This window comes from Triticum dicoccoides, chromosome 4B, assembly GCF_002162155.2.
Source record: "Triticum dicoccoides isolate Atlit2015 ecotype Zavitan chromosome 4B, WEW_v2.0, whole genome shotgun sequence".
Taxonomy (NCBI): Eukaryota; Viridiplantae; Streptophyta; class Magnoliopsida; order Poales; family Poaceae; genus Triticum; species Triticum dicoccoides.
The window spans coordinates 649,567,247-649,575,214 of NC_041387.1; the positions used below are offsets into that span (position 1 = coordinate 649,567,247).

General features: G+C 46.5%; 1 long non-coding RNA gene across 5 annotated transcripts in view; it reads left to right on the forward strand.

Moving 5' to 3' along the window:
• The first annotated feature begins 4,093 nt into the window (after window positions 1-4,093).
• LOC119292027 overlaps window positions 4,094-7,968 on the forward strand; it is an 8,451-nt gene continuing 4,576 nt past the window's right edge. The window contains exons 1-6 of one of the 5 annotated variants that reach the window (XR_005142828.1): window positions 4,094-5,049; window positions 5,151-5,223; window positions 5,441-5,515; window positions 5,625-5,754; window positions 6,836-6,946; window positions 7,554-7,644. This is a non-coding gene — a long non-coding RNA (uncharacterized LOC119292027). The remainder of the gene's footprint in view (window positions 5,050-5,150; window positions 5,224-5,440; window positions 5,516-5,624; window positions 5,755-6,835; window positions 6,947-7,553; window positions 7,645-7,968) is intronic. The other 4 variants (XR_005142827.1, XR_005142830.1, XR_005142826.1 and 1 more) reach the window with 4 other exon arrangements.

The window sequence follows — 7,968 nt, forward strand, 5'->3', positions numbered from 1 at the left end:
CTACCGAATACGAATATCTGTCCGGGGAGAAAAGTCTCACCCTGGACCGCATCATTGCTGGTGATTGAAGGAGCCATCAAGCCCTACTGTGACGACACAGTGGAACTCTCAATGAAAGCACCAATGTCGGTGTCAAAACCGGCGGATCTCAGGTAGGGGGTCCCGAACTGTGCGTCTAAGGCTAATGGTAATAGGAGGCTGGGGACACGATGTTTACCCAGGTTCGGGCCCTCTCGATGGAGGTAATACCCTACTTCCTGCTTGATTGATCTTGATGATATGAGTATTACAAGAGTTGATCTACCACGAGATCATAGAGGCTAAACCCTAGAAGCTAGCCTATGATTATGATTGTTCTTGTCCTACAGACTAAATCCTCCAGTTTATATAGACACTGGAGGGGCTAGGGTTACATATAGTCGGTTACAGAGGAGGAGATCTACATATACGAATTGCCAAGCTTGCCTTCCACGCCAAGGAGAGTCCCATCCGGACACGGGACGAAGACTTCAATCTTGTATCATAGTCCAACAGTCCGGCCAAAGTATATAGTCCGGCTGTCCGAATACCCCCTAATCCAGGACTCCCTCACCAGCCTTTTGTCTTATTCCTAAGTAGTCTGGTTTTAGATAGCCAGCTATCTACAGAAGAGGTAGAGGAGGAAGTAGCCGACCATGTCTCACGAACCATCTGGTGGAAACCAGGTTGTGATAACCACCATTTCTCAAACCTAAACATCTTAGGGCTCAAGGATCGCCTTCCTCCAGTGTCTAACACTAAGGGAGTATGGTCACTGCCCACTCTTGGAAGTGCAGTTAGGGAGGACATTGGGAAATGGGAGTCCCATTCCACAAAGGTAAAAACTCTATCCAGCACAGCAAAAATAGGATTGTCTTGATTATTGGACCATTAAAACCCCTATTAGAGATAGAAATCTCCAAAAGTCCCCACCTATTAATCCAATCATTAAACAGGAAAGTGGTATGATGATTAACTAGCCCACTACTCTTCTCACTCTCATTTCTAACCAGGTTAAAGTCACCACATATTAAAATAGGATATGATGCAGATTCTAAGATATTATGCAGTTCAGCCACAAAATCCATCTTGAATTCTGGATACGCAGAGCCATACACTATCACCAAGTGCCAAACAAAACCATCTTCTTTGTTTTTAACTGTGCCTTTAATAGAGAACTCATGATTAACAAAACCAATGGTTTCAAACAAGCTTTTCCTAAGACCCAGAAGGATCCCACCAGCAGTGTTAACAGCAGGTAAGTAATGCCAGTCAAAATTATTACTCCTATCTATAGCTTTGAGGAAACCCTCAGAAATAATCTCTCTCTTAGTTTCTTGAAATCCAATAAAATCAGGGTAGATCTAGTAATGGTATCACAAAGGCACTGAACTTTCCCAGATTGACCAAGACCTCTAATATTCAAATGAGCCCTATCATTAAGTAACTTTGAAAGGATGAGACAGGCCGCAAGGCCTAGCTTTAGTCAAGACATTTGGAGTTCTCCTCAAGGCATTAGCAGTGCCCACTGGCTTGACGGAGTAATCATCCAAAGGTGTCCCAATCAAATCATCATGATCTAGCTCTAAATTATCTGGAAGAACAATTTCAGGATTATTATTGGCAAAGGCCAAGCATCTCTCTTTTTCCCCGGCAACCAACATGTCAATGGTTTCATGTCTATTAACATCATCACCCCCAATGCATAAATCAATTTGACTCATTTGTCCAAACAGAATGTTATGATCAATATTAGTGAATGATTTACCTTTGAAAGTTTTTGGAATTTCCAGATTCTGCTTCCTCTTGTAAGAAAAAGCTTTTTCCATGATATTCATATTGCCATGCCCCATAGTAGCAGGTTTCTGAACCAGCACAGGCCCCCACTTGGTCTTCTCAGCTTTTGGCCCTAGATCCCGAGCCTGATCAAGGGTTTCTAGTAGAGATCTTTTCAAAGAGATGGTTTGAATGGCCTGGACAACTTCAGGAGGAAGAGTTTCAAGTTCATCACCCTTGGAATCTTCTTCCCCAGACTCAGAAAAGTCAACAAAATTAAGGATACTCTCACAATACTCCATGCTTTCAAGTTTCCCCCAAAACTGGTGGTCCCCTCAGCAATCCCTATCAGTAGCTTGGATGGAGTGGATTTCAGAAAAACAGAAGGACAGAAATCCTTAGATTCAGTTCCTTTCTCAGTTATAAGATGTTCTTCTTTATCAGCAGTAACACACTCCAGGATAAAGGCTTCACGATTAGAGTCAGAACAAAACATGTCAGCTTGGGGTCCTTTCTGTTTATTCTTGCTCTGATTAGCTAGGCTAGCCTTATCCACCTCATCAATTGCCTCCTCACTATCTAGTAAGTCTTCCAGGCCATCTTTCTGGGCATTTCCACCTTCATCCTCCTGTCCCTCAGCAGCACCCTCTCCTTCTAAATCTTCATCATCCTCAATATCAATAACAGAATCATCCCCACCCACTTGCTCAAAGCCCTCCACACTAAAGCCCAACAAAAACAACTTCTTCTTCATCTCAATGAGCCTCTCAAATGGAATCTTTGTGGGGTCCCTACAAGCATTTTTTATTCAAACATTCTCAAAGAAAGTCCTGAACATGCCATTCCAGTCCACATTAGTCAGTACCCCAAACAAAGAAGCAATATGAGCAAAAACTTTCCATGTGCACCATTTAGGAGGAATTCCCTCAATCAATACCCAATCCTCAACAAGCTCTCCAAAAGGTTCACATGCCCCCTTCCACTCAGTAAGTGTAACAGAAACATCTTGAGGTAGGGAGAACCCAAGCAGCTCGATGAGATCCTCAAGTTTCTTCCATGGAGGAAATCTCACCAGGAATGTCTTACTGGATAATCCCCTGATCTGCCAAGGCCACTGTCTAGTTTTACCAAAAGTAGCAGTCAAAAGACTTAACAACATCTCCTTGTCCACATCACCTTTGAGAATATTGACTACAACACAGTTTTGGAAGTTCAGCTAGTTGGATTCATTAGCAACTGGGACATCTACATGGTAGAAACCAAGACCACTTGCTCCACTGCCAAAATAGGCAGCAATTGGTTGAACCCTAGTCCAGGTAGCGCAATTATTGACGTTGTGATTCTGCTGACATATAAAGCATGTTTTTGGCTTAATACAATTCCCAACGTAATGCCCTGGACCACCACAGTTGAAGCAGATCATGTCCTTGTACCTAGGATCTAAAACTTGCTCCATCTCCACCTCTACAGATTGAGAAGATTGAACCTGGGATGAGGCAACCGTAGAAGTTGTGGATCTGGTAGGCTTTGTTGCAGGCACCAGCTCCTTCGAGGTTGGGGCAGATGGCTCCCTCCTCCCTCCTTGCGGGTTGACTCTCTGAAGAACAGCCTTCGAGGGGCCGCCCGCTCCAGATCCCGTACCAGCAGCCCTCCGGTCAGACATCGCTAACCCTTGCTTCACAACTGCCACAAACGAAAGAGATCCAGGGCCCAAACCCTCCCTCGAAACCTTGATGGTTCTTGGAGTTGGATCAAAGACACGACAAGGCGCAGGATGGCAATCAGCGGCTGTAAACAAGCGAGAGGCAATCAAATCCTTCCGGATCCAGCAGGTGAATCCAGAGGGAGGGGGATTAGTACGAGGGGGTGGTGGTGGAGGAGGTAGGCGGCAGCGGGGAGGGGATGGAATGAGCCAGAGTTGGCGAAAGTGCTCTTCTATAGTTCTAGGTCACCCTGCCCGCGCGAACGCGCAACCTGAGAATACGTTTTCCTACCATAGTCACGAATTTTGAAGCTGGGGCCCGTCGCAACCTGATTAGGAACAGAGGACAACTTTTAACCTGTCACTCTCGCGCTGTTAAGCAGACTATCGCCCAAATTCGGATTACTCACAAGTTTATAGGCCGTAGAGACGGCAACATCATTAGAGGATTCAATCAACGCATCAGGAAAAACCCTAATTCTATCCAAATTCGAATTAATCGCAGGTCCAGAGGCCGTAGAAACGGCAACAACATCAGATGATTCAATCAGCATATCAGGGGAAACCCTAGATTTACCCAAATCAACTAACTGAATCGACACACAATCCTTCAACTCTTTGCACTGAATCCTCCGCGAACGCAGAGCCAACAAACGCAAATGGAATGTATGCGAGAGGCGGAATGAATGCATACCTCCCTCACCTGGCCAGGGAGGGGGATCGATGGCGCGGTGCTGAGGCAGGCGGGGCGTCGAGTCCTTTACTAACGACGGCGTGGCAGCTCCACCCCCAGCGGGAGGAATTCCAGCGGAATGCTGGCAATCCCCTTCACCAACGGCGGCCTGATGTTGAGACGAGATGAGTTCACCGTCTTGAAGAACGCCCACTTTGCCGCCTGCGCAGGATCTGACGGTTCGGCCTCCTGAATCGCCTAGAAGAGGAGCTCCACATCCATGCAGCCGTCGTCGCCGATGGAGCGCGCACGCTCGGCGAAGTTTGCATAGCAAAGGATATCTAGGTTGAGGTCTCCCCACATCATGAGCAGGCTGGTCGACGACGGCACCCAGCGCGGCACGACCCAACCCGCAGCCCACCCAACACATTTTCCAATCCCCATTCATTCCCCGTCTCCCCCGATCCCTTCGGCCGCCGGCGACCTCCTCTCCACCAGCCCCGCCGCCGGCCTCCAGATCCAACCCAGCAGCCACCAGCTCAGGTCCAGCCCCTACCCCGCGGCCATGGCCATGGCAGGAGGGGCCTGAATCCCTACCCCGTGGCGGCTAGGGTTTCGGTCGCCTCCAACTCGATCCGGCGAATCCCGAGCCCTCAAGCGCCGCTCCGTCTCCTGGTCCTGGATGGCCTCAAGGACCACTTGTTCTTCGTCAACCTGCAAGGACGCGCGCCGGCAGAAGGCCATCTCCTCTCCGGCGAGCCCACCCATGGCGACCAGGACGGTCTCCCCCCTCCCAAATCCAGCACGGTCGCCATGGCATAAAAAGGTTTGCTTTGCTTAGGACGCCATGGGACTCCCTCCCTCTGCTTCTCTCCTCATGGTCCGACCCGTCTCCTCCCCCTTTCGGATTGCAGTTTTCTTTTTCTTGATTTGGTATACGGTGGTGATTCACCTCTGTTCTCTCACTCCCTGTGCTTGCAGCGGCTCTTCACCCCCAACCTCCGGTCCATGGAGCCAGCTCCAGCGTCAAGGACACAACGGCAGCAGCAGCAAGGTTCGGCCCCCCTCTCTCGATTTCATCTTGTTCTATTCCCTTGCCTGATGCTAGTGAGTGGACTCAAGGCCCCTCTCCCTCTGTTTATTTTTGACAAGTGTACAAGCCATTTGATGCTCTGCTCCCTCTCCATCCCTCATGTTGAATTGATCTCATTTTTCCTCTCTCTCTCTCTCTCTCTCTCTCTCTCTCTCTGTATGTATATATGTGTGTGCAGCGGCTGTTGATTGATTGGTCACCACCAAGCTCAGGTCCATGGATTCCTCCTTGCTCCAGCGTCAAGGCCACAAAGGTGAGCTACCTGCTGCTCCTTTACTTTGTAGTTTCATGGTCTCTTCCTCCCCTTTTTGATTCGAGCTCAACATCCATCTCTTATGTCTCTTGTTCTTCTTCTTGTGCAGCAGCAGCAGCAGGCCAGCAGCAGCAAAGATCGAGGCCAAGGGGTTTATCCAGGAGCTGCGCGGCGCGAGGTGAGGCTCTTCCGTTGGACCAACCCGCTGCCTGCTCGGCATCGACTACAGGACGCCCATGGTGAGCTCCCCACCTCCGGTTGCTTGCTCTGACCTTGTGGCCATCGAACCACGACTATGGGCGTCGCTATTCTGGGCTTCATAGTGCTAAATAAATAAATGACCTCTAGTTTGTTTCGGCCTGCGCCGGAACCCGGCCCTCTCTCCTACAAGTGTTCAACCGGAGAGAGCTATGCTGCTGGTCCGTATAATCTTCATTCATGGCTTTTGTTTCTTTTATTATGCAGCCCGCTGGTTGCTTTGTGCTCTACAGCAAGAACAAACATTATTAACCTCGGGAGTTGCTTTGGTTTGCTTCTGTGTGTGTACATAGGAGATGAAACTTGCTGCCTTGAATGTTTGCACAAGCATGCTTTTATACCTCATTGCATTCCCTGATTATGTATATGATGATTTTATAGCTCATCGCATGTTTGGCTACTGTATATGGTGGTTCCAGTTCATTTCATACTTGGTCCTGTGTTGTGATGCGTGTGTGGATGATTGATTGATGCTCACTAGGTATGAAGATTTGGAACCTTGAGTGTACCCTTCAATCCTCTTTAGTTCAACTAAATGAAGTCAATTTTCAGAATTTACATCATTTTTTAAAATTTGAATTCTGAAAATTTACTTCATTTGGTTGAACTAACTAGGGTCGGAGGGTACCCAAAAGGTTTCAAATTTGCATCTCTAATGCCCACGTGCTAGCTAAGCTGGTTTACTTGCTCCTGCTGCATGGTTCCTGATGGTCACTTATTATCGAATAGGGAGGTTGCGTCGCCTTTAACTGACTGAATAGGGAAAAAAAATGAATGTAGGCACTGTCCTATGCCATGGTATTCCAGATTCTAATAGAGTTGTCTTCTTCACATTGAGATATGGCTATTTTGAGTTAACCAAATCAGCAGTTCACCATAGTGTTTGAATTCTGAGCCATATTGTGTCGTTCACCATAGTGTCAGCAGAGTAGAGCACACTTGTGGACGGATAGGATAGGAGTTCAAAGTGTGATTGCGCGCATGCTGCGTTTACATTTTTTTATTAAGGAAACATATTCCCTTTTTTAACTAACATTATTAGGGGTGTTTCTTAACCTACAGGACAGCAGGGTGACTATGGTGGATGGCTACTTGTGGCTCTTAGCAGCAAGTTGGTCAACCACGGTCTAGCTAGAGGTTGATCTTCTTTGTTATTCTTTTTTGAAAGTAGAGGTTGGTATTAGTCACTTGCTAGCCTTCCCCACTAGCCACTCTGTGTGTGTGCTGCTGTACTGATGTGATGTTGCTTGCTTCATCGATGACTTTGTTAACTAGAAGAAGAAGAAGAAAACCATGCATTTCATTCATTAGACAAGTAGTACTGCTTGTATTTGCATGTTTGCAGCAGCCATGTATCCAAAAAAAGCTTCATTTTTTGATTGTTGATTTACCAGCATCAATCATTAATTGGTCTGCTATGTTTTTTACCATTACAACCTGTTTTGGATGTTAGTTTATTTTGTTGATTCAGGTCTTGATTAGTACTGGTTGTTGAATGTGATTAACCTGCAAACCATCTTATATTTGTTCCCTTGAACGAACGTTGTTTTATTTTGAAGGGATGTGCTTGGGCTGGAATTAATTCAATTAAATTGTCGATTCGGAATATCATTAGCACTTGTAGTGCTATACTAGTTTGTTTGTGATGATTCAAAATAGTCAAAAGTACTAGTATTGTTGGTGGTTTGTGTTTAATTTCAATGCTGCTATGTTACATATTCTTTCAGCGTGCCATGTATATGCTTGGTTCCCTGATGGGTGCACTACCTAACACGCGCAGGTGCAGGACAGAGCCACGCCACCGTCCGGTGATTCTTCTCCCACTCCGACGCCTCCGGTCGGTCTTCTTCCGCTCCGGCATTGCATCGCTGGTAAGCATGAAGCTACCTAGCTGCACCTCCGGGATGGCCTTCATTTATATATTTCTCGGTGAAGCAGATTTATGTGATGGCATGGACGCCATGACCATAATACATACAGTCAATTATGGATGGATGCTTCTTTTCCATTCTTGTTCTGTACAACAAAGTTGAATTTTGATCGATATTGTACATGTTAAAAGTGCATTTTTTAGTTTTGTCACTCTGAGTAAACTTGAGGGAGTCATTAACAGTAGGTGATTGAGATCAAAATGATATCTTCAGTTGTAGGTAAATAAGATAGTAGAAGAGGGGTGACAGAAAGTTAAATAGCCC